Source organism: Schistocerca gregaria, chromosome 10, assembly GCF_023897955.1.
Source record: "Schistocerca gregaria isolate iqSchGreg1 chromosome 10, iqSchGreg1.2, whole genome shotgun sequence".
Classification (NCBI taxonomy): domain Eukaryota; kingdom Metazoa; phylum Arthropoda; class Insecta; order Orthoptera; family Acrididae; genus Schistocerca; species Schistocerca gregaria.
In genome coordinates this window covers 162,893,727-162,921,384 of record NC_064929.1, presented here as the reverse complement: position 1 = coordinate 162,921,384, position 27,658 = coordinate 162,893,727, and positions in this window count along the sequence as shown.

Here is a 27,658-nt window from a genome sequence, read left to right as displayed (position 1 = left end):
GACTTGCCCGTATCAAGGGATTTGAGTTGCTTCGCAACCCCTAAGGTATCTACTTCTAAGAAACTCATGCTAGCAGATGTTCGTATTTCAAATTCTGGATTATTCCATTCGTCTTCCCTGGTGAAGGAATTTCGGAAAACTGCGTTCAATAACTCCCCTTTAGCGGCGTAGTCGTCGGTAACAGTACCATCGGCACTGCGCAGCGAAGGTATTGACTACGTCTTGCCGCTTGTGTTCTTTACATACGACTAGAATTTCTTCGGATTTTCTACCAAATTTTGAGACAATGTTTCGTTGTGGAACCTATTAAAGGCATCTCGCATCGAAGTACGTGCCAAATTTCGCGCGTCTGTAAATTTTAGCCCATCTTCGTGATTTCGCGTTCTTCTGAACTTCGCATGCTTTTTCCGTTGCCTCTGCAACAGCGTTCGGACCTTTTTTTGTGTACCACGAAGGATCCGTTCCATCTCTTACCAATTTATGAGGTATGAATATCTCAATTGCTGTTGCTACTATATCTTTGAATTTGAGCCACATCTCGTCTACATTCGCATAGTCAGTTCGGAAGGAATGGAAATTGTCTTTTAGGAAGGCTTCTAGTGACACTTTATCCGCTTTTTTAAATAAAATTATTTTGCGTTTGTTTCTGATGGATTTGGATGAAATGGTATTGAGCCTAGCTACAACGACCTTGTGATCACTTATCCCTGTATCAGTCATGATGCTCTCTATCAGCTCTGGATTGTTTGTGGCTAAGAGGTCAAGTGTGTTTTCGCAACCATTTACAATTCGCGTGGGTTCGTGGACTAACTGCTCGAAATAATTTTCGGAGAAAGCATTTAGGACAATCTCGGAAGACGTTTTCTGCCTTCCACCGGTTTTGAACAAGTATTTTTGCCATCATACTGAGGGTAGGTTGAAGTCCCCACCAACTATAACCGTATGAGTGGGGTATTTATTTGTTACGAGACTCAAACTTTCTCTGAACTGTTCCGCAACTGTATCATCGGAGTCTGTGGGTCGGTAGAAGGAGCCAATTATTAACTTAATTTGGCTGTTAAATATAACCTCAACCCATACCAATTCGCACGGAGTATCTACTTCGACTTCACTACAAGATAAACCACTACTGACAGACACAAACACTCCGCCACCAATTCTGCCTAATCTGTCTTTCCTAAACACCGTCTGAGACATCGTAAAAATTTCTGCAGAACTTATTTCAGGCTTTAGCCAGCTTTCTGTACCTATAACGATATCAGCTTCTGTGCTTTCTATTAGCGCTTGAAGCTCAGGGACCTTTCCAGCGCAACTATAACAATTTACAACTATAATTCCGACTGTTCCTTGATCCAAGCACGTCCTGTAATTGCCAAGCACCCTTTGACATTGCAGCCCATCCCGCACTTTCCAGAGGCCTTCTAACCTAAAAAACCGCCCAGTCCACGCCACACAGCCTCCGCTACCCGTGTAGCCGCCAGCTGAGTGTAGTGAACTCCTGACCTATTCAGCGATGTTGTTTACGTTACGCTGTTAAAGTTCACAAAACTGTTACAGTAAATTTATAAAAAGGTCAGTTTTACAATTTGCAAGTTCTCGACTAGGCCAGTAGCATAATAACGTCAGTCACTGAAGACGAAAAGAATTCGAATGTGTGAAATAATTCGTGCAGTCACAAATTTTTGTGCATTGATTGGGGTGAGTGTCATGAACAACATACTTGAAATTTTGAATGGCGGAGGTGGGGAGGGAGGGTGAGAGGCAGTTGAGTCTGTGGAGTGTAATTGCGTTTGAAGGTCACTTTGTAAGTTTCTCCTGAAAAAAACAGAAAAGTATAGCCTCTAGCGAAAACCATTGGTACGAAATTCAATCACATTAAATTTCCTACAAAAATATCCTCTGTAGGACTAATAGTTAGCAAGTAGCAAGCGGCGGAACATGAAAATCTGACACTTGGTTTTTAAAGGACAGATAGAATACTGCGGGTTGTATTAAAAGACATCGGTAGGGGCAGATGAATCACACTGTATCACAGAGCACTTAAATATTTGGAAATTGTAATATTTAAAAAGGAGAAAAGAAACTCCGATCTGAACACAACCTCATGTCTCACTGCAACAAACAGTACACAGCGCCGGAAACTAGTTACCGTATTTCCCAGTGAGCATTCCTCCTTATGATTATAAAATCGGTCACTAGATTGAAACGCTGCCCAGGGAAGTGTTCGTTGGTACACTATCCTCGAGGTACAACAGCCTCCCCTACAAAAATAAGCGTTGTAGCCGCCTTCCGTTTCAAAAAATGGTTCCAATGGCTCTGAGCACTATGGGACTTAACATCTGAGGTCATCAGTCCCCTGGAACTTAAAACTACTTAAAACCTAAAGCACCTAAGGACATCACACACATCCATGCCCGAGGCAGGATTCGAACCTGTCGCGCGGTTGCAGGCTGAAGCGCCTAGAACAGCTCCCAGGGGACCTCCTAAAGAAGTGATGGCGGCACTTCTCCACCCTCTAGCTGTATGGCAGCTGCTTCTTTCTCGGTACGGCCTCTCTTGCAACTACTGCATAGCAGGAGGTGATAGCTCCGCACTTTACCGCGACATTCCTCCCCTAAGACGGCTAGATTCCCCCAAGCGCGACCATACTTTTCAGCTCGTCGCAGATTTTTAAAACGATTACCCCCGCCGGCAACACCCCTGACAACTCGCTCCCCGCATTGTTGCATTAAGACGCAGTCAACCCTTTCCATCCTCGGCCGCAACTACCCCGCGTGAAATTCAGCGGTAATTCACAGCTCTTCTTCCTTTCCCCCCACCACACCCCCACTCCATTACTGCCAACAGCTGCCCGTCCTCGCGCGACAACTTCTTTCTCCTCGGCGCAAAGAGCCGGGTGGCTTTAAAAAAAAAAAAGAAAGAGAGAGAGATGGGGACTCTTGCTGCGGGGGAATTAGCCAGTCCAACCCCCAGTTACGACGTCCGGGCTGGTGCGAGAATATTACAAGATGAAAAATAAAAGAGGGGATGTAACTTTTAGTGCGCGAATTAAGGGGGCCGGCGACGCCGCCTGGCCAGGATTTATTCGCCCTCCCGGCGAGCGACGCCGCGCTGGCTGAGCTGGCGGGACGAGTCGCGCGTTGGAATTACGTGCGAAGAAAGTAACGCGCGGCAAGGGTTGAGAAGGGCGCGAGGGAAGGGCGGTGCTAAGGGCTGAATAGCACCATATCTGTTAGGGCTAATCATAAAGTTAGTCACCTCGTCGGTGAGGGAATACGAGTGGTAAGCGGCTAGGAGTTGCGGGGAGCGAACACTTGTCAACATTCACTGAAGTAACAGAACTCAGGGGATACCTCCTAATATCGTCCCGGACCTGCTTTCTCCCGGCATAGTGGAGCCTCTCTACGTGGCGTGGACTCAACAAGTCGCTGGAAATAGCCTGCAGAAATATTGAGCCATTTTACCTCTAAAAAATGATTCAAAAGCTCTGAGCACTAAGAGACTTAACATCTGAGGTCGTCAGTCCCCTAGAACTACTTAAACGTAACTAACCTAAGGACATCACACACACCCATGCCCGAGGCAGGATTCGAAACAGTCGCGCGGTTGCAGACTGAAGCGCCTAGAACTGCTCGGTGACATGGGCCGGCATGTTGCCTCTAGAGCCACCCATAAATGCGAAAGTCTTATCGGTGCAGCATGTTGTGCACGAACTGACCTCTCGATTATGTTCCATAAATCGTCGACGGTATTCATGTCGGGTGATCTCGGTGCCCAAATCATTCGCTCTAAGTGTAGAGAATTATGCTCCGGTGACAAGGCGAATCGTTGTTTGCTAATATGAAGTCCATGAGTGGCTACACCTGGTCTCCAAGTAGCCGAACGTAACCTTTTCCAGTCAGTGATCGCCTTAGTTGAACCAGAGGACGCAGTCCATTCCATGTAAATACATGGTACACCATTACGTAGCCGCCTCAGGGTCCTCGTTGACAACTTGGGTTCATGGCGTCGTGTAGTCTGCGTCACACTTAAATCCGACCATCAGCTGCTGCCAACTGGATCTGGACTCGTCTGACCAGGCCGCAGTATTCCAGTCGTCTAGGGTTTAACTAATACCGTCACGAACCCAGGACAGGCTCTGCAGGCGAGATCGTTCTTTTACGACAGGCACTATCCTCGGTCTTCTACTGCCACATTTACACTACTGGCCATTAAAATTACTACACCAAGAAGAAATGCAGATGATAGACGGGTATTCATTGGACAAATATATTATACTACAACTGACATGTGATTACATTTTCGCGCAGTTTGGGTGCATAGATCCTGAGGAATCAGTACCCAGCACAACTACCTCTCGCCGTAATAACGGTCTTGATACACCTGGGCATTGAGTCAAACAGAGCTTGGATGTCGTGTACAGGTACAGCTGCCATTGCAGCTTCAACACGATACCACAGTTCATCAACGGTAGTGACTGGCGTATTGTGACGAGCCAGTTCCTCGGCCACCATTGACCAGACGTTTTCAATTGGTGATAGATTTGGAGAATGTGCTGACCAGGGCAGCAGTAGAATTTTTTCTGTATCTAGAAAGGTCCGTACCGAACCTGCAACATGCAGACGTGTAACCAATGGCACCCCATACGATCACTCGGGTGATACGCCAGTATGGCGACGACGAATTCACGCTTCCAATGTGCATTCACCGCTATGTCGACAAACATTGGTGCGACCATCATAATGCTGTAAACAGAACCTGGAAATGACGTTTTGCCATTCGTGCACCCAGGTTCGTCGTTGAGCACACCATCGCAGGCGCTCCTATCTGTGATGCAGCGTCAAGGGTAACCGCAGCCATGGTCTCCGAGCTCATAGTCCATGCTGCTGCAAATGTCGTCGAACTATTCGTGCAGATGGTTGTTGTCTTGCAATCGTCCCCATCTGTAGACTCAGGGATCGAGACGTGGCTGCACGATCCGTTACAGCCATGCGGTTATCTCGACTGCTAGTGATGCGAGGCCGTTAGGATCCAGCACGGCGTTCCGTATTACCCTCCTGAACCTACCGATTCCATATTCTGCTAACACTCATTGGATGTCGACCAACGCGAGTAGCAATGTCACGATACGATAAGCCGCAGTGGCTATAGGCTACAATCCGATCTTTATCAAAGTCGGAAACGTGATGGTACGCATTTCTCCTCCTTACACGAGGTATCACAACAACGTTTCACCAGGCAACGCTGGTCAATTGATATTTGTGTATGAGAAATCGGTTGGAAACTTTCCTCATGCCAGCACGTTGTAGGTATCGCCACCGGCGCCAACCTTGTGTGAATGCTCTGAAAAGCTAATCATTTGCATATCACAGCATCTTCTTCCTGTCTGTTAAATTTCGCGTCTGTAGCACGTCATCTTCGTGGCGTAGACATTTTAATGGCCAGCGGTATATATATCTCATTAACGCCAAATTTCGCCACACCGTCATGACTTACACTTTCTTCATATGTCCCACATTGATTTCAGCGGTTATTTCACGGAGTGTTGTTTGTGTATTAGTAGTGACATCTTTACAAAACGCCGTTGCTCTCGGTCGTTAGGACAAGGCCGTTGGCCACTGCGTTATCCGTGGTGAGAGGTTACGCCTGAAATTCTCGGCACACTCATGATTCTGTGGATTTTGGAATACTGAAATATCCCAACGATTTCCAAAATCGAATGTCCCATATGTGTATGGTAGCGTTTAAAGAGTGTGAATTCGTGTCGTACTCCCATAATCACGTCGGTATCCTTCTGACATTAATCACCTGAGAACAAATGACAGCTCCGCCAATTCCCGGCCAATTTATATCTTGTATACGCGACAGCACTGTCATCTGCATATCTGCATATCGCTGCCCCACGACCTCCGTCACCTCTTCTGTCACTGACCGTTAGTTTCAATTCCGTGTAATTGTGATATCCTGTCCTCATCTAGATCTCTTCTAAATACTTATTCTTAGCCCGTCGCTTTGAATTCTTTCCCAGCGCTTTTCCATCAAGAAAGCTAGCGATGAAGGTGTTGTCTCTGATGACACGTTTTAACGTTGTTGTTGTTGTTGTGGTCTTCAGTCCTGAAACTGGTTTGATGCAGCTGTCCATGCTACTCTATCCTGTGCAAGCTTCTTCATCTCCCTGTACCTACTGCAACCTACATCCTTCTGAATCTGCTTGGTGTATTCATCTCTTAGTCTCTCTCCCCGATTTTTACCCTACACACTGCCCTCCAATACCAAATTGGTGATCCCTTGATGCCTCAAAACATGTCCTACCAACCGATCCCTTCTTCTAGTCAAGTTGTGCCACAAACTCCTCTTCTCCCCAGTTCTCTCCAATGCCTCCTCATTAGTTATGTGATCTACGCATCTAATGGCCAGTAGTGTGTATATCTCATTAACGCCAAATTTCGCCACACTGCCAAGAATTACACGTTCGTCGTATGTAACATACAAACATTTATTATAACTTCTTCAGGTAGCAGGAATTTGTGTTAGCACTTTATTTTCAGTAATATTTATTCTGATCTAAAGCTACAAAATCTGAGATTCATGTTTCCCACATAATTACACAATGCACTGCAGAAGTGCTTTGTTTTTCAAAATTTCTCAATTGCGTAGTAATTATTTTATGTTTCTGTCTGATAATGTTGTGCTACAAAAATTTGTTATTCTGCAAATTTCAATTTAGAATGACCCAGACTCGGAATAGAATATGGACTTATACAAAATGCAATCTGTTTTTTTTCTTCATGATATCATTCATAATGACAAGTGCCTCTTATATATGATTATTTTCGATCTAAACTTATGTGAAACAAAACTTTATTACTCACTAACCAAAGAATTATTTTTATATTCGATCGTTGTAGTTAACTTTTTCAGAAATTATTTCTTGATGTAAACGCTAAATATAAACAAACATTCGCCGTCAAATATTTTGAAAACTAACGAATTTATTTCCGTGAGTACATAAATATCTTTAGTTTCCATTACTATTCTAAGAATTTTGAATTCATATAAACATAGTTTCATTTAAAGGTTTCTCTGTTAGTACAAAGAGAAATTACACCTTCTAATAATTCGATTAATAGAAGCTTCTTGATGTTACTGCAAGGAATGTTATTTTTATATTTACCATGAAATTCGATCCAAGGAGTTCCTTCACTTCCTGACTACAGTGCCGACGCTTCTTGTTAGCTGTCATGCTGCTGATACATTACGCATTTCGTCTTTCTTCGATTATTAAGAGAAGGTGCTTATGAGAAATTTTCTGACTCGGGTTATAATATTTACGTTGTAATGTCGTATGTGAATTTCACCAATAATTTTGTGACGATTAGAAGTAAAAATTAAATGTGTTATAGCTGAAAATTCAACATTATGCTTCAGTCTTTTTCACCCGGATGATTAGTCTACTGACTGGTTTGATGCGGCCCGCCACGAATTCCTTTCCTGTGCTAACCTCTTCATCTCAGAGTAGCACTTGCAACCTACGTCCTCAATTATTTGCTTGACGTATTCCAATCTCTGTCTTCCTCTACAGTTTTTGCCCTCTACAGCTCCCTCTAGTACCATGGAAGTCATTCCCTCATGTCTTAGCAGATGTCCTATCATCCTGTCCCTTCTCCTTATCAGTGTTTTCCACATATTCCTTTCCTCTCCGATTCTGCGTAGAACCTCCTCATTCCTTACCTTATCAGTCCAACTAATTTTCAACATTCGTCTATAGCACCACATCTCAAATGCTTCGATTCTCTTCTGTTCCGGTATTCCCACAGTCCATGTTTCACTACCATACAATGCTGTACTCCAGACGTACATCCTCAGAAATTTCTTCCTCAAATTAAGGCCGGTATTTGATATTAGTAGACTTCTCTTGGTCAGAAATGCCTTTTTTGCCATAGCAAGTCTGCTTTTGATGTCCTCGTTGCTCCGTCCGTCATTGGTTATTTTACTGCCTAGGTAGCAGAATTCCTTAACTTCATTGACTTCGTTACCATCAATCCTGATGTAAAGTTTCTCGCTGTTCTCATTTCTACTACTTCTCATTACCTTCGTCTTTCTCCGATTTACTCTCAAACCATACTGTGTACTCATTAGACTGTTCATTCCGTTCAGCAGATCATTTAATTCTTCTTCACTTTCACTCAGGATAGCAATGTCATCAGCGAATCGTATCATTGATATCCTTTCACCTTGTATTTTAATTCCATTCCTGAACCTTTCTTTTATTTCCATCATTGCTTCCTCGATGTAAAGATTGAAGAGTAGGGGCGAAAGGCTACAGCCTTGTCTTACACCCTTCTTAATACGAGCACTTCGTTCTTGATCGTCCACTGTTATTATTCCCTCTTGGTTGTTGTACATATTGTATATGACCCGTCTCTCCCTATAGTTTACCCCTACTTTTTTCAGAATCTTGAACTGCTTGTACCATTTTACATTGTCGAACGCTTTTTCCATGTCGACAAATCCTATGAACGTGTCTTGATTTTTCTTTAGCCTTGCTTCCATTATTAGCCCTAACGTCAGAATTGCCTCTCTCGTGCCTTTACTTTTCCTAAAGCCAAACTGATCGTTACCTAGCGCATTCTCAATTTTCTTTTCCATTCTTCTGTATATTATTCTCGTAAGTAGCTTCGATGCATGAGCTGTTAAGCTGATTGTGCGATAATTTTCGCACTTGTCAACTCTTGCCGTCTTCGGAATTGTGTGGATGATGCTTTTCCGAAAGTCAGATGGTATGTCGCCAGACTCATATATTCTACACACCAACGTGAATAGTCGTTTTGTTGCCACTTCCCCTAATGATTTTAGAAATTCTGATGGTATGTTATCTATCCCTTCTGCCTTATTTGACCGTAAGTCCTCCAAAGCTCTTTTAAATTCCGATTCTAATACTGGATCCCCTATTTCTTCTAAATCGACTCCTGTTTCTTCTTCTATCACATCAGACAAATCTTCACCCTCATAGAGGCTTTCAATGTATTCTTTTCACCTATCTGCTCTCTCCTCTGCATTTAACAGTAAAATTCGCGTTGCACTCTGAATGTTACCACCGTTGCTTTTAATGTCACCAAAGGTTGTTTTGACTTTCCTGTATGCTGAGTCTGTCCTTCCGACAATCGTATCTTTTTCGATGTGTTCACATTTTTCCTGCAGCCATTTCGTCTTAGCTTCCCTGCACTTCCTATTTATTTCATTCCTCAGCGACTTGTATTTCTGTATTCCTGACTTTCCCGGAACATGTTTGTACCTCCTCCTTTCATCAATTAACTGAAGTATTTCCTCTGTTACCCATGGTTTCTTCGCAGTTACCTTCTATGTACCTATGTTTTCCTTCCCAACTTCTGTAATGGCCAATTTTAGAGACGTCCATTCCTCTTCAACTGTGTTGCCCACTGCACTATTCCTTATTGCTGTATCTATAGCGTTAGAGAACTTCAAACGTATCTCGTCATTCCTTAGAACTTCCGTATCCCACTTCTTAGTGTATTGATTCTTCCTGACTAATGTCTTGAACTTCAGCCTACTCTTCATCACTACTACATTGTGATCTGAGTCTATATCTGCTCCTGGGTATGCCTTACAATCCAGTATCTGATTTCGAAATCTCTGTCTGGCCATGATGTAATCTAATTGAAATCTTCCCGTATCTTCCGGCCTTTTCCAAGTATACCTACTCCTCTTGTGATTCTTGAACAGGGTATTCGCTATTACTAGCTGAAACTTGTTACAGAACTCAATTAGTCTTTCTCCTCTTTCATTCCTTGTCCCAAGCCCATATTCTCCTGTAACCTTTTCTTCTACTCCTTCCCCTACAACTGCATTCCAGTCACCCATGACTATTAGATTCTCGTTGCCCTTTACATACTGCATTACCCTTTCAGTATCATCATACACTTTCTCTATCTGTTCATCTTCATCTTGCGACGTCGGCATGTATACCTGAACTGTCGTTGTCGGTGTTGGTCTGCTGTCGATTCTGATTAGAACAATCCGGTCACTGAACTGTTCACAGCAAAAGGCCCTCTGCACTACCTTCATATTCATAACGAATCCTACACCTGTTATACCATTTTCTGCTGCTGTTGATACTACCCGATACTCATCTGACCAGAAATCCTTGTCTTCCTTCCACTTCACTTCACTGACCCCTACTATATCTAGATTGAGCCTTTGCATTTCCCTTTTGAGATTTTCTAGTTTCCCTACCGCGTTCAAGCTTCTGACATTCCACGCCCCGACTCGTAGAACATTATCCTTTCGTTGATTATTCAATCTTTTTCTCATGGTAACCTCCCCCTTGGCAGTCCCCTCCCGGAGATCCGAATGGGGGACTATTCCGGAATCTTTTGCCAATGGAGAGATCATCATGACACTTCTACAACTACAGGCCACATGTCCTGTGGATACATGTTACGTGTCTTTAATGCAGTGGTTTCCATTGCCTTCTGCATCCTCATGTCGTTGATCATTGCTGATTCTTTCGCCTTTAGGGGCAATTTCCCACCCCTAGGACAAGACAGTGCCCTGCACCTCTATCCGCTCCTCCGCCCTCCTTGACAAGGCCGTTGGCAGAATGAGGCTGACTTCTTATGCCGGAAGTCTTCGGCCGCCAATGGTGATTATTTATCAAAATTTAGGCAGTGGCGGGGATCGAACCCGGGACCGAAGACGTTTTGATTATGAATCAAAGACGCTACCCTTTTGTTTTTTTTATTTTTTTATTTGTTTTTTTGTGTTTTTTAAGAGATCATAACGCCTTAACCACTTTTTTATTTTCTTTTTTTTTTAAATTTCCTTTAAAAAGCCCCTTAGGAAAATGGAACTAAAGAAAAACCCTAAGTGCCATCTCCACTTTTCATCCTATAACAAAAATCTGATCCACTTCAGGCGTTGGCTCCTGAGTAAACCCACCCCAGAGAGTTGCCTATATATGAGGGGAAATATGGGAAATCAAGGTTAGGGCTATCCTTTGCCACTTTTATTTTTTGTTACATGATTACATTTAGGGAATGTGTACAAATGAGAATTCTAGTAACTAAGTGTTACAAATAAGTGTTACAACAACAAAGGCGGCATAAAAGAGTAAACCAGAAATAAAAACATAAATCACTGATGTAATTCCCACTAAAAGGTTCTTCAATAACGTAACTGGTTCCACTTGGAGCCTCGTCATCGTTATCTGATATCTCCAATTGCGCCTTTGAAGGGCATCTGCAACGGAGGCATTCAGCTTCGCTAGTGCCTCAAGGAAAACAGCATCCTTGCAGCAGCTTGTCTCTTCCTTCGCTCATGGCTGATAAGGCAGAACGTTCAGCCGTTTGTGTGCTGCGGCACTCCCCAGCTGAATGGTGGGTTAACGAAAACGCTGCGTAAATAATTTGCGAAGAGCGTACGGTATTTCGGTGTGTGTTCAAGGGCATTGTGAGCATTTTGCAGGAACCACCAGTAATCAAGCTGCTCTTTCTCTCCGTCGCTAAAGATATAGGCGACGGTAAGTCCTTTGAATCATGTAAGCGCATTATATTTTGCAGCCGCAAAGTAAGTTCCATCGAGACAGAGTAGGGTCTGAGGGTCAATCATATCAGGTGTGACCCGGAGGTAACAAGCCAATATCTTCTGTGTTAGTCGCCAAACTCCGGACGATGATGCGCAAGTAAAACGATGTTCATCGGTATCCAAAAGGTGACAATCTGGGCAATAAGGGGAGTCTGCCAGTCCAATAGTGTGAAGTCGCAGTAGTGTGGCATATTTTTTGTTGTCGATCTGATACCACTTCGAACGCACCGTGGAAGACAGAAAGTTGTGGTGTATCGTTTTCCACACTCTTGGCCAGTGAACCGCAGGGTACTTGTTTTCCACCACGTTATGGGGAACAGCACGCAGAAGGTTGGTATAAAAATCTTTCGCCTTTGGTGGACGCGTGGCGGAGAGGTTCGAGCTGACATAGCTGTAATCAAGAATGAAGGTCGACACGTGGGAGAGCTGCGGTGCGACGTGCGGCACCGACACCGGCGGGACGTGAGAGACTGGCATCAGAACCTGCAGTAAATGACACGTCAGAGAGGTAGGATGAGTTTTCCATCGTTTCCTCATGTTGCTCATGTAAAGGCTAGCTGCTCTCGCCCTGACGTTCACCAATCCCAGCCCTCCTTTGTGCACTGGGAGGGTAAGAGTGTCCTATCGTACTTTAAAGATATGACCTGCGGAAACGTAGTAACTGAAGGCCGCCTGAAGCCGGCGACCTGTCTGCATCGGTAGTGGGAGGACTTGTGCCACGTGGTTGAGTTTTGATGCCACGTAGAGGTTCAGGTATTCAACACGTTGTAGCTGATTCAAGTCCCGGAGCAGGTCCTGTCGCACAATTGCGCGTATGATCTGTAATAACCGTCGGTAGTTTGCTGCAGCTGTTTTACGTACATGTTTCTTGAACGCGATTCCCAAATATCGCAGATCAGAAACTAGTGAGAGGGGAGCGAGGGCTTCCGGTCCGAGACCACGCCCAATATCCAACGCCGCCGACTTGTTGATGTTCAGAAGACTGCCTGCGGCCTGTCCGTATCGCTCAATCCAGATTAGTACGCTTTGAACTTCGTCATTGGAACGAACCAGCAGTAGCAGGTCCTATAGCGAAAGGTGACGTGATGCCAGATAGGCGGTGGTTAAGGCCCCCTAGGAGTGGCTCGAGTGCGATGCCATAAAGGTAGGTAGAAAGGGGACAACCCTGTCGTAGAGACCTCTTAATGGGTACTGGTCCTACCGTCCTTCCATTGACCTGGACGTGTGAGCTGTCTGCGGTCCAAAGACGCCCTAGGGTGTCGATGAGGCCCGGGGGAAATCCCATACAGTCCATCACTCGTAGGAGGAAGTTTTGGTGCACTCTATCAAAGGCGCGGTTGAAATCTACGGAGACGATCGCCGCTCTCAGACGGCACGCAGAAGCGATTGCTATTAAGTCCCTGCAGTCACCGGTGGCCATGTGTATGTTGGCTTCTCCCCCCTGCGACGTCTGTTCTGGAGCGAGGATCATCGGCAAAGTCGTCTTAATACGGCTCGCCGTAATCCTGGTGAAAATCTTGTAATCGGCGTTCAGCATTGTAAGCGGCCGATAGTCGTACCTGGCTTGTGTACCGGTATGAGAAGACCTTCTATAAACGCTGGCGGCACAACACAGTCTGGAGACATTAGTTCGCGGAACATTATAACCCAGCGAGGCATCATGATGTCACGGAAAGTCCGGTAGAATTCGATGGCCAATCCATCAGGTCCAGGAGACTTATTGGCCGCACCTTTGTCCACAGCGTCTTCTACTTCTTCGAGTGAGATTTCCTCTGTTAGTGCATTCACGGTAGCCTCGTCGATAGTACGTGCTATCTGCTGTAACACTTCAGTAGTGGCCTCGTCATCGACGATTCTTTCCTTGTAAAGATGACGAAAATGATCCTCCACCGCCTTTACTATGGCTGCTTGGGTCGTACATAAGCGACCGTCGTGTGTCCTGAGTTGTGTGATTAAATGTTGGCGTTGTCGGCGCTTATCCGCCACAACGTGGTGCATAGTGGGTTCCTCTGCAAACGTTCGGTCGTGCCGTCGCGAGCGGACTACAGCATCTTCTAGTCGGCGCTTCGTCAATGCTACTATGTGAGCCTTGATTCTGCTTTGGTCATGTTGTCTCTCCGGGGAAGGGGGTAAGGCGTCGAGGTCCCTGAGTGCCATGTAGTAAAAATCGAGGGTCTGTTGATGCCACGCAGTCACGTCCTTGGCATATTGCGTAAGTGTCCTACGGATTGCTGGTTTGGCACAGAGGAGCCACCACTCCAGGGTCGAGGTGTATCGAGGGTGGCGGCGTTCACAGTCAGTCCGCGTTGCTGCAACTTGCCGCGGCAATCCAGGTCCTGGAGATGAGTTATGTTGAGCTTCCAAAAGCCATTGCTGCGCCAGCCTTGTTGGGGGCGTAGGTGTATAGTGCAGATATAGGCACTGTGATCAGAATAAGCTTGAGGCCATAGTTCGGCGTCCACCACACCTTGTGTGAGATCTTGTGACACATATATGCGGTCGAGTCGGCTGGGCGAATGACTGGTAAGATGAGTGTGGCCAGAGCGGTTACCGTGGACTGTTTCCCACGTGTCGCACAAGTGAAGTTCTTTGATCATCGCACCCAGTTCCGGACAAGGCATGTAATGTAGGATTTGGTCCTTGGAGTGAAGTACGCAATTAAAATCGCCGGCGTAGACGCTGTGGTCGTATCGTCCAAGGAAAAGGGGAGCGACATATGTGGAGTAGAATCTGGCGCGGTCGTGACGTCTTGTGGTACCCGCCGGCGCGTAAACATTAATGAATCGGGTGTTGAGTGCCGTAAATGCTATTCCTCGCGCGGAGGGAAGAAACGTGACGTCGGTAACTTCAATACCTTCACGCACTAATATTGCCACTCCGGTATCTGGAGGCTACCGGGCGTCACATGTGTGGTGTAACCGTAAAACTGCGGGAGTGCAGTCGTTTTCAGTTCTTGTAGGAAAGCAAAGTCAACCCCCATGGCTCGTATGGTTTCTTTCAAAAGTTGGATCTTCACAGGAGAACTGATCATGTTGATATTCATTGTCGCCAGGCGGTAAGCCTGGCATCGCGTTATTTGGGCGAGGTTATCCATGGTGAAGTTGGAGAGAACATCGGAAGTGATGTCACCCCCGCGGAGCGCGGTCCTCCTTGTGCTGCTTATGCTGCATGATCCGGCGGCGCCTCAGCCGGCCGCGGGTCGGGATCTTGTGTCTCGACGTCCTCGGCCCACGACGCGGGCGCGGATGTCTGTTCATGGTCCATAGCCTCGGAATGTTTGATAGTAAGGGACCGGGCGACTTCGCTGCCTGCACTGGTACCTTCCCGCTGCTCACTGTTTCTGTCAATGGGCTGATGGTCGAAAGCTGCATGTTTTTCTGTCTGTTCTGCAAGGTTGGAGTCAGTGGAAACAGCCTCAGCTTCGCGGATGGCTTCTTGAGTGGTCAGTTGTTCTTCCCCGGCCGAATGCGAACCGCTGTGTTCCGACACGGTCCGACGACGCCGCTTTCGGCGTTTCGGTGATCGCTGTTTCCGAACGTGGCCTTCATTGTCAGAAGACGGCACTGACTCACGCTCCGCCGGAACAAACGCTTCGGTCGGTACAGTAAGAGAATCAATTGCCATCTTACTTGCGTCAATGGTTGTCGCTTTCGGTAGCTCCAGAGTCGTAGTACTATTTTCCACCACTGGCCAGGTCAGCGGATCATCCAGGTCTTTGTCCGTGGAAAGTGATTCTTGTACCGCTGAAGCGGTCGGCCGTGTCTGTTGTGTGGAGAACGTCGTGAGCGCCGCCATGTAAGTCACGGGTAGAATAGTCTTCGCCGATGGTGGTGCAACGTCCTTCGGTGGGAGTTGTGTGATCCGACGCTGGAGACACTCGGAACGAAGGTGACCTTCCTTACCGCATCCGGAGCACGTCTTCGGTTTGCCGTCATAAATAACTATGGCCCGGCAGCCACCTATCTGTAGATAGGATGGCACGTGTCGTTGGAGATCTATGCGCACTTGGCGTACTCCATTGAGTACTGGATACGTCTTAAACTGGGTCCATTTTTATGCCACGTGTTCGTGTACCGTGCCGTAGGGGCGGAGCGCCGCTACAACTTCTGCCGCCGGGAGTTCAAATGGAAGTTCGAAGATGCGTATAGTCCGCAGTCCCATTGCGGCATGGCCGACCTCGACGTTGCCAACATTGCCATCTGCGTGGCAGAAGCGGAGTTCTGGTTTCATCTCTCGAAGCACCTCGTCGCATTTAGTTTCGTTTATGAGCTTTACATAGACCGTGCTACTGACGATCGAAAAGTGAATGCCGACAATGTCGGCAGCCGGGATCTTGGCTTCCTCTTTGAAAAAGCGTTCGACTTCGATCGCCTTTGGTCGGGTAAAGTCGTTCCGAAATGTGAATTTCAAGGTTGATCTTCTGTATTGGTTTGCCATGGTCTTGTAGCGCTACGGCGTCACGTTAGTGTCAGCCGAAGAAAGTAAACAAGGCGCGCGGGCCCTCTCTGTCAGCGGAGAGCACGCACCGCACGTCTGCTTCGCTCGGCAGCGAGAGCCGCACTGGTCCTTAGACCACGGGTACACATCTTAAGTTTTTATAAAGGTTTTAAGGGGAAGCAAACTCAGAGACGCTGATGCCATGTACAAGATAAGTAACAGTACTGGAAAACAGCGTCTTGAGCAAAACATGCATAAACAAGTTAATAGCATACCTAAGGGGGAGGTTATAATGTCCAGTATGTTCTATTACTCCCTCCTCCATTTCCTTTAATAATATTCCCTCTTCGTGGATTTTCCGTAAGGCTTCCAGGTTGGTTTTTCTTTTCGTCCAACTCGTTACTGCCGTTTTCCGCCGTATGCACATTTGAGCAGCGTCAAGCAGATTCCTTTCCAGTGTACCCAGACTCCAACTGTAACTACCACAGAACAGTGTGCTCTGTACAGACCATTTTACAAAAGATTTTCTGACACACGTTAAGCGGTCATAACGTTTCTGTTAGTCACAAATGCCACTTTTTGTCACAGCAGTCATTCACTTCCATTAAGCATTTGGTGTCCTCTGCCAGTATACTACCGAGATAACAAAGTGTTTTCATCTGCACAAGTCTGACGTTATCAGTTTTTATATTATGCTTTTAATTTCTCCTACACTTTTCCTTACTACCATTACTTTAGTTTGCCGCTTGTTCAGTTTTAATTTCCATAACTCAAGAGTGTTTAATAGGATTTGTTGCATTGTTTATTTCCTTTTCGGAGTCTGCACCTCCCACGATGTCATCAGTTGATGTGATATAATGTATCATTTTACCATTAGGTTTTCCGACTTCAGCGCTGATTATTAATAATATAATCCAATTAACTAGAGTGCTTGAGCTTACGAAAAAAAACATAAAATGTAACTTTCGCACAAATCGAGATAAACATGATCCTCAAAACTCTCATCAACTCCCAACTAGACAAAAATGTTTGACACTTCAATAAATATTTCTTTACAACAAAAAACAATGGTAAACAAACGAGCCTACAAATAACTAACTGTACAAATTCGAAGGAACAACAATAATGAATTGAACTGACCCACTCCGAAGATACTATTCCAAACGAAATACAATGAAAACTGACATAGGCCACCCGAGACCGAATACTAATTCTGCTAATCAACGACAAGTAACAGGCAACAGACAGTTACAGCACCCTGAAAAAGTCTACACGATGCTAAAACATGAGCGAGATTGAGAGGTTCAGCGATTCAAAACACTAAGAAAGCCACGGAATGCATGTCTTCACAGCCGGTATTTGAATTATTGGTGATACTTCTTACAAGACTATTAGGCCGTGGTACAATGCATAATTTTCTGCCTGACATTTCATGTTGCGGTGCTGAAGTCATAATCAGAGGCTATAACGACTTTCAAAGCAGACAAGCTCAACACGGAGAACAGTTTGGCAGAGTATTATGCCGTGGACGTAGGCCTTATACCTATATAACAGGTATCACCAGTAACTAGCCGGACGAAGCGGCCGAGTGGTTCTAGGCGCTTCAGTTTGGAACCGCGCGACCGCTATGGTCGCAGGTTCGAATCTTGCCTCGGGCGTGGATGTGTGTGTTGTCCTTAGGTTAGTTAGGTTTAAGTAGTTCTAAGTTCTAGGGGACTAATGGCCTCAGATGTTACGTCCCATAGTGCTCAGAGCCATTTGAACCAGTAACTAAGACAACAGATTAGAAAATAAAACAAATTAAACAGTTAACGACAATAATAATGAGCACAGGGTCTTATTCACCACGCTGCATCACTGCAGAAAATAGCGGAAACTGCTTTTGGTGGTCTCTAGAGTGCATTCTTTCGTGTGATTCGAAATTCAGGCACTAGACTGACGTATCAACCAAAAAACATCACATGTTCTTAGGTAAACTATCCACTATTTCTCTATTTAGAACACCGTTCTATAACGAAAGGCACGTTATAATACTATGAAATTATTTCGTTAATTTAGTGAGAACAACGCAGGTGTTGGTCTGAGAAGAGCAAATAGGGTGGAAACTGGTCACATTCAACTCAGACGCGAACGCAGACGAAACAGGAAAACAAAGAATCGATAAGAAGCCTAATGTGTTGTTGCGTGTAAAGGCGCACTTGAGAACGAGTACACGCTCTAAACTAGCTAGTACCCAGTCACAGGAAAAATTATTCATACATCGTTGTTCATATAGATTAACTTTATTTGCTAGAACTAAAGATCAGACCACAGATGTTATTTAGTAAATTAACAGTATTGGGTTTTCTTCCTAATCTGCTTATATAAAAGGCTTAATTAAATAAGTCTTCTGAAAAAAGTAAATAAAAATACTGTAACAGCTAGCTTCACACAGTGAGGAAAAAAGGATTCATAAGTTCAATGAAAATTACGGTGTACATAAATATAATGACAATGTTACTGCTTTGTCGGCATTCGTCTTCTATGTATCACTTCTGTTAACAACTTTGACATGGAATGAACCAGTTTTTCTGGTAGTTCCTGACGTAATATTTTTCCGTTCTTGTTGTAGATATTGTTTCAGAGCAATCTTACTTCCTATTTCATCGTTTCTGACCTTTCTTTCACGCGTGCTCAAAAATGTTCAAGTAAATTAAGGTCTGAGCTCAGACTCGGAAATTTGAAAAAAATGGGGACTGTTACACAACCACCACAGGCGAACAATTTCCACTGTATGCTTAAAGTCATTGTGTTGATGGAAACCGTGATCCGCTCCTAAATCTATTCTATTAACACTTTTATGCAGATTTTTCATTAGCGTATGTCAAACACTGAAATTTATGCATTTTGCCTTCATCAGAAACAAGTTGCCCAACACGAGATGATGATGTACATGTATCTAGTCGTCTGCACACCAAAATTTACAAATATATTAAATTTACGTTCATATTTGAACAGTAACTTGGTCCAGAAATTGGTTTTCTTGCTTATATGCTCTCGAGAAAATTCAGGCCACAGTTTCTTATCGTTCTTGCTTATGTATGGTTTTCATCCAGGCACCCTAGCCCCGTAAACTGCACTACTTAAATCACAGAAAACAACCCTTGGTATGATTTCCTACTCGAACTGATCATACACAGACAATACAGAAGTTATTAATTTTTTAATTTTTTTTTAATATCCTTACTAATATGTTTGGTTCTATTTGCGTTAGCTTCTGTGGTCGACCTTATCTTTCTCTACTAATGAGAGTATTTTTTCCTTTAAATCATGATATTATGCACTGCACAGTTGCCTGAATTCTTGCAATAATATCGATTGTTTCTGAAAATGATTTTCCCTTGTCGAATTGGGAGGTAACTATTTGCCTTTCCTCTACAGTTGCTTACTGTGCGCCCAGTTTTGCTGTGGCATAGCATTCACAGCGTATCAGAACTAACGCGGACAAGGAGCTGCTTGCTGCATACGGTTCGTTAGTTGCTTCTGCGACTTCTTACCCCACTATATGAAGCCAGTTGGAATGGAATTTTTATTTACTTTTTGCAGAAACTAATTTAATTAGTCCTATCACTTACACATATTAGAAAGAAAACCCCACACCGTTGGTTTATGAAATGACGTCTCTGGTCTTCAGTTGTAATAAATAAAATTATTCTACATTAACGATGGTGTATCAATATTTTCTGCCACGACTGTACATCTACACAATGCAAACCTTTGTGAAGTGCATGGAAGAACGTCCCGATGTAGCACTTGCTACGGATTCGTCCCGTATGGAGCGCAGGGTCTACGACTGCTTGAACGCCCCTGTGCGCGCTATAATTAGTAAGCTCTTGAAAGTTCCTGGCAGATTAAAACTGTGTGCCGGACCGAGACTCGATCTCGAGACCTTTGACTTTCGCGGGCAAGTGCTCTATCTCCTGAGCTACCAAAGCACGACTCACGTCCCGTTTTCACAACTATGCTTCTGCCAGTACCTCGTCTCCTACCTTCCAAACTTTACAGAAGCTCTCCTGCGAACCTTGCAGAACTAGCACTCCTGAAAGAAAAGATATTGCGGAGACATGGCTTAAACACAGCCTCCTTTCTTTGAGGAGTGCTAGATATGCAAGGTTCGCAGGAGAGCTTCTGTAAAGTTTGGAAGGTAGGAGACGAGGTACTGGCAGAAGCAAAGCTATGAGGACCGGGCGTGAGTCGTGCTTCGGTAGCTCAGATGGTAGAGCACTTGCTCGCGAAAGGCAAAGGCCCCGAGTTCGAGTCTCGGTCCGGCACACAGTTTTAATCTGTCAGGATGTTTCATATCAGCGCACACTCCGCTGCAGGGTGAAAATATCATTGAGTAAGCTCTTGCCTTGTCGGGCATTGCGGAGAGCGATACGTAGTGGACTTAGGTGTTCCAAGCCCCGATGTACACTACTGGCCGTTAAAATTGCTACACCACGAAGACGATGTGCTACAGACGAGAAATTTAACCGAATGGAAGAAGATGATGTTATATGCAAATGATTAGCTTTTCAGAGAATTCACAAGAGGGTGGCGCCGTAGGCGACGCCTTGAACGTGCTGACATGAGGAAAGATTCCAACCGATTTCTCATACACAAACAGTAGTTGACCGGCGTTGCCTGGTGAAACGTTGTTGCGATGCCTCGTGTAGGGAGGAGAAATGCGTACCATCACGTTTCCGTCTTTGATAAAGGTCAGATTGTAGTCTATCGCGGTTGCGGTTTATCGTATCGCGATATTGCTGCTCGTGTTGGTCGAGAGCCAGTGACTGTTAGCAGAATATGGAATCGATGGGTTCAGGAGGGTAATATGGAACGCCGTTCGGGATCCCAACGGCCTCGTATCACTAGCAGTCGAGATGGCATATTAACCGCATGGCTGTAACGGATCGTGCAGACAGGCCTCAGACGGGGTCGTTTGCAAGGAAACAACCATCTGCACGAACAGTTCGACGACATTTGCAGCAGCATGGAGTATCAGCTCGGAGACCATGGCTACGGTTACCCTTGGCGCTGCATCACAGACAGGAGCGCCTGCGATGGTGTACTCAACGACGAGCTTGGGTGTACGAATGGCCAAACGTTACTTTTTCGAATGAATCCAGGTTCTGTTTACAGCATCATGATAGTCGCATCCGTGTTTGGCGACATCGCGGTGAACGCACATTGGAAGCGTGAATTCGTCATCGCTTACTGGCGTATTACCCGGCGTGATGGTATGGGGTGCCATTGGTTACACGTCTCGGTCACTTCTTGTTCCCATTGACGGCATTTTGAACAGTGGACGTTACATTTCAGATGTGTTTTGACCCGTGGCTCTACCCTTAATTCGATCTCTGCGAATCCCTACATTTCAGCAGGATAATGGACGACCGCATGCTGCAGGTCCTGTACGGGCCTTTCTGCATACAAAAAATGTTTGACTGCTGCACTGGCCAGCACATTTTCCAGTTCTCTCACCAATTGAAAACGTCTGGTCAATGGTGGCCGAGCAACTGGCTCGTCACAATACGCCAGTGACTACTCCTGATGAACTGTGGTATCCTGTTGAAGCTGCATGGGCAGCTGTTCCTGTACACGCCATGCAAGACCTCTTTGACTCAATGCCGATGCGTATCAAGGCCGTTATTACGGCCAGAGGTGGTTGTTCTGGGAGATTTCTCTGGATCTGTGCACCTGAATTGCTCGAAAATGTAATCACATGTCAGTTCTAGTGTATTCGTGCAATGAATATCCGTTGATCATCTGCATTTCTTGTTGGTGTGGCAATTTTAATGGCCATTGGTGTATTTACCTGCTAATCCACAGTCAACGGTTACGGACTGTCTTTGCCGACGCCACACGAGCTGCGGAGTGCGGAGCGCGGGCTGTTGCGCATGCGCGGCCCGCCGCTTGCCTCCCCCGTCCACATCGGGCCCTCATCTGCTGGCTGCGTCACGCTCCCCGATGCCAGATGCGGCGGCAGATAGGCGCAGAGGCGCAAATTGCAGCCGCGCCGCCCGCCTGCCTGACGAGGCTGACGTCACGGGCCCGCCGCGGTCGCCAAGAAGAGGGCGCCGCTGCTCGCCTGCCACCTACGGCAAATCTCGCAGCCGGGGTAAAAGTAAAAGTAAATACCGTCCGGGAAGACGCAGTGCCGCATTACCTCCTGGACGAGTCCCCCCTCTCCGCAGCGGAGTGTGAGCCTGCTTTGAAACTTGTGTGCCTGAGTGGGACTCGAACGCGGAATTTTTGCATGCAATGCTCTTACCGACCGGGCCACTGAGACATGATTCACGACCTTCCTTACAATTTTATTTCCTCCAGTACCTGATTTCCTACTTTGCTAACTCCACCCTCCTTACGCTAACAGTGTTCTGCCCTGCCCACTTGACTAACATAGGGAGCCTGCTTTTACCGATCACTAGACACCAATTTAGGCAAATCGTATTAATGGATTTTTATTACAGTAAGATGATTGAAAGTACCTAACATTTGTGAAATACAGAAAAAAATGTGGGTTTAGGGGGAGGCGTGCAAGGGATAACTCCCTGCAGTCACGCTATCCTCTGTGCCGTCGGTGGCTCGGATGGATGGAGCGTCTGTCATGTAAGCAGGAGATACCGGGTTCGAGTCCCGGTCGGGGCACACATTTTCATCTGTCCCCGTTGACGTATGTCAACGCCTGCAAGTAGCTGAGGGTGTTCATTTCATTGTAAATACGTAAGTGTTGCAAGAAATGGGCGACACATACATAAGAAGTTCCTTCAGAGTATACAATTCCTGATACAAGTGAAACAATACTACTCCTAAGTCGCTGCTGTCGGGCTCGTAGACTCCCTGGACTTCAATTGGGGCGCGGCTAGGCGCCGCCGTGCTTATATTCTCCAGTCTCGGTGTCGTCCTAGAGGACGTTCGGTCAGCGTTCTACTGGCTGACGTCGTCTCACAGCCCTCTCTACCCTTCCGTTCTTGACCGGTGTGCTGGCGCTTGACGTTCGCCGCAACAACTAGCACTCCTTTGTTGGAGAGAGAAACTACATTTGCACGACATATCTGCACTCCACACGTAAATATTTGGCAGAGCGCTCGTAGGGCTATTCTGAGACTATTTCTCCATCGTTTCACTCTCGAATAGCATACGGAAAAAAATGCACTCGCAAGTGTCTCCGTGTTAGCTGTGATCTCTATTACATAGTTAGACTATGAGATCAAAAGTATCTTGAGACTCCCAGAAACATACGTTTCTCATATGAAGTGCATTGTGCTGCCACCTACCCCATATCAGTGACCTCATTAGTCATTCAACATCGGGAGAGAGCAGAATGGGGCGCTCCGCGGAACTCACGGACTTCGAATGTGGTCATGTGATTGGGTGTCACTTGTGCCATACGTCTGTACACACGATTTCCACACTCCTAAACATCCCTAGGTCCACTGTTTCCGATGTGATAGTGAAGTGGAAACGTGAGCGGACACGTACAGCACAAAAGCGTACAGGACGAGCTCGTCCGTTGACTAACAGAGGCCGGCCGCCGACATTTGAAGAAGATCGAATGTGTAATAGGCAGACATGTATCCATGAACTCCAAACTTCATCGGGATCCACTGCAAGTACTATGACAGTTAGGCGGGAAGTGAGAAAACTTGGATTTAGTGGTCGACCGGCTGCACATTAGCCACACATCACGCCGGTAAACGCGTAACGACGCTTCGCTTGGTATTGGGGGGAGGGGGGGGGGGGGCGGGGTGTAAGATTGGACGATTGAACAGTGTAAAAACGTTGTGTAGAGTGACGAATCACGGTACACAATGTGGCGATCCGATGGAAGAGAGTGGGTATGGCGAATGCCCGGTGAACGTCATCTGCCATTTTGTGTAGTGCCAACAGTAAATTTCGGAGGCGGTGGTGTTATGTTGTGGTCGTGTTTTTCATGGAGGGGGCCTGCACCCCTTGTTGTTCCGCTTGGGACTATCACAGTATATTCCTTCTTACTTCCCACTGTTGAAGAGCAATTCGGGGATGGTGATTGCATCTTTCAACACGGTCAAGTAGCTGTTCATTATGCACGGCCTGTGGCGGAGTGGTTACACGACCATGGCATTCCTGTAATGGTCTGGCCTGCACACTGACCTGAATCTTACAGAACATCTGTGGGATGTTTTGGAAAGCCGACTTGGTGCCAGGATTCACCGACCGACATCGATACCTCTCCTCAGTGCAGCACTCCGTGAAGAATGGGCTGCCATTCCCCAACAAACCTCGCAGCACCTGATTGAACGTATGCTTGCGAGAATGGAAGCTGTCATCAAGGCTAAGGGTGGGCCAACACCATACTGAATTCCATAATTACGGTTGGAGGACACCACGAAGTTGTAAGTCATTTTTAGCCAGGTGCCCGGATACTTTTGATCACATAGTGTATTTTCTCGTAGTGTGTTCCACTCGAGTTCGATGGATAATTCTGCGATTCTGTCGCGGCACACAGTAAAAATCGATTACTTACTTTATAGCTGCCCTCACAGTACCGCTGGGCTTTAGAAATGACAATAATTTTCGCCTTGACGATTATTAAACGTATTCACTTGCAATCGCGACTTTGGCCCAGGCGACGAACCTCTTCAGTCATACATCGATAGTAGGCAGTGGTGTGAATGGAACAGACTTCATATGTGATATAAATAATAGTATAATGTGATATAAATAATAATAAAAGTTTCTCGCTTAGCCCTACTTATATAACAAATGAAGATTCTTAAAGACTAAACTGTCACTCTCTGGCATTCTGTGGCCTCGCATTCTGGAGGACGACGGTTCAGACCTGCGTCCAGCCATATTGATTTAGGTTTTTCAATATATGTCTAAATCGCTTAAGGAAAATACCGGGATTCTTTTTCTGAAAGGGCACTGCTACTTTCTATCTCCATCGTTTCTCAATGCGAGCTTGGGCTCCGTCTCCAATGACCTCGTCGTCGACGGAGTGTGAAATACTAATCTCCTCCTCCTCCTCCTCCTCCTCCTCCTCCTCCTCATCATCATCATCATCATCATCATCATCCCCTGACATTCTGCGTATGGTAGAAGACGGACGCATGTGTGTGTTGTTGGGCTAGATGACATATTGCTGTTGTGAAAATGCAGTGATCGTGTCTCAACTAATCATGGTGATCATATAAAGGTTTCATTTGTTAATCACGCATGTGACGGATCATGACGTAAACGTAATTCTGTGGTCCTAAATACATAGCACTAGCAAAGTAGAGACCAAGTGAGGTGGGACAGTGGTTAGCACACTAGACTCCCATTCGGGGGGACGACAGTTCAAACCAGCGCCCAGCCATGCTAATGTAGATTTCCGTGATTTCCCCAAATCGCTACGGGAAAATTTCGGGATGGTTCCTTTGAATGGACACGACCGACTTCTTCCCAATCCTTTTCTAATCCGATGGGACCGATGGCCCCGCTGTGTGACCCCATCTCCCAAATTATCGATCACCGAACCAGACAGGAGAGCTTGGCCGGATGTTTCGCAAGCGAGGATAACGAGAGGAGACGTAAATAATTTCTTTCCACCGAAATCCGATTCCTTTTATGCCGAACAGAAATCAAGGCCCCGAATAACAAAATGTGTGTGAAATCTTATGCGACATAACTGCTGAAGTCATCAGTCCCTAAGCTTACACACTACTTGACCTAAATTATCCTAAGGACAAACACACACACTCATGCCCGAGAGAGGACTCGGACCTCCGCCGGGACTAGCTGCACAGTCCATGTCTGCAGCGCCCCAGACCGGTCGGGTAACCCCGCACGGCTCGCGAATAATAAAGAACGTGACACCGGTTTCAAGTGACAGCTAACTACGAAGTGCGTCGATGAGTAATTGGTTCTTTAAAGGTGAGACTGCCCCCATCTCAGTCCCGTTTATAGTTGATAAGCATAATAAGACAGCAAGCGTACTGCGTCATCTGTGTAAAAGGGCGTTCCACATCACTTTATGATTCCTCTCGAATTCGTGTCATTCACCAGTCGCCAGTTTTCACTGTGCGCGGACTAGGCCATTTTTCTCGCGTTCCATACGCGATTGAAACGCCAAGAAATGCCAACGTGGGGAATAGTGCCAAGTAGCCTCTGCAAGGCACTTCAGATTGATTTGCGCAGTTCAAGAAATGGTTCAAATGGCTGTGGGCACTGTGGGACTTAACACCCGAGGTCATCAGTCCCCTAGAACTTACAACTACTTCTACATCTACACCTACATTTATACTCCGCAAGCCACCCAACGGTGTGTGCCGGACGGCACTTTACGTGCCACTGTCATTACCTCTCTTTCCTGTTCGAGTCGCGTATGGTTCGCGGGAAGAACAGCTGTCTGAAAGCCTCCGTGCGCGCTCTAATCTCTCTAATTTTACATTCGTGATCTACTCGGGAGGTATAAGTAGGGGGAAGCAATATATTCGATACCTCATCCAGAAACGCACCCTCTCGAAACCTGGACAGCAAGCTACACCGCGATGCAGAGCGCCTCTCTTGCAGTCTGCCACTTGAGTTTGCTAAACATCTCCGTAACGCTATCACGGTTACCAAATAACCCTGTGACGAAACGCGCCGCTCTTCTTTGGATCTTCTCTATCTCTTCCGTCAACCCGATCTGGTACGGATCCCACACTGATGAGCAATACTCAAGTATAGCTCGAACGAATGTTTTGTAAGCCACCTCCTTTGTTGATGGACTACATTTTCTAAGGACTCTCACAATGAATCTCAACCTGGTACCCGCCTTACCAGCAATTAATTTTATATTATCATTCCACTTCAAATCGTTCCGCAGGCTTACTCTCAGATATTTTACAGAAGTAACTGCTACCAGAGTTTGTTCCGTTATCATATAATCATACAATAAAGGATCCTTCTTTCCATGTATTCGCAATACATTATATTTGTCTATGTTAAGGGTCAGTTGCCACTCCCTGTACCAAGTGCCTATCCGCTGCAGATCTTCCTGCATTTCGCTACAATTTCCTAATGCTGCAACTTCTCTGTATACTACAGCATCATCCGGGAAAAGCCGCATGGAACTTCCGACACTATCTACTAGGTCATTTATATACATTGTGAACCTAAGTAACCTAAGGATATCACACACACGCATGCCCGACGCAGGATTCGAACCTGCGACAGTAGCAGTCGCGCGGTTACAGACTGTAGCGCCTAGAACCGCGCGGCCACTCCGGCCGGCATTTGCGAAGTCTGCAGGCTTAGGTGTAAACCGCCCGGTACCCTTGAACGCCGTGCTTTGGTTTCGTCTCCCGAGGGCTCAGCCGCTAGGCGAACTCCGGCGTCGCGTGTGGCTGCGGTGGCAGCAGCCTTCCTTGGCGGCGGTGGGTGTGGCGCTCATCAGCGGCACTTTGGACGCCGAGACACGGACCGCCGCCCGCCCGCAGCACACTTCCAGCGGACCGTGCGACCGCTGCCTGCGTTCCTCTTGTTCTGCGGTAGGTTAACTGTAAAGGCGCCGACGTCCGCCGCGTGTCAAAGTCGCAACGGGATTGCCACGTCTCGACAGCTCACCAAGAAGTCAGTCTCAATCCTGCGA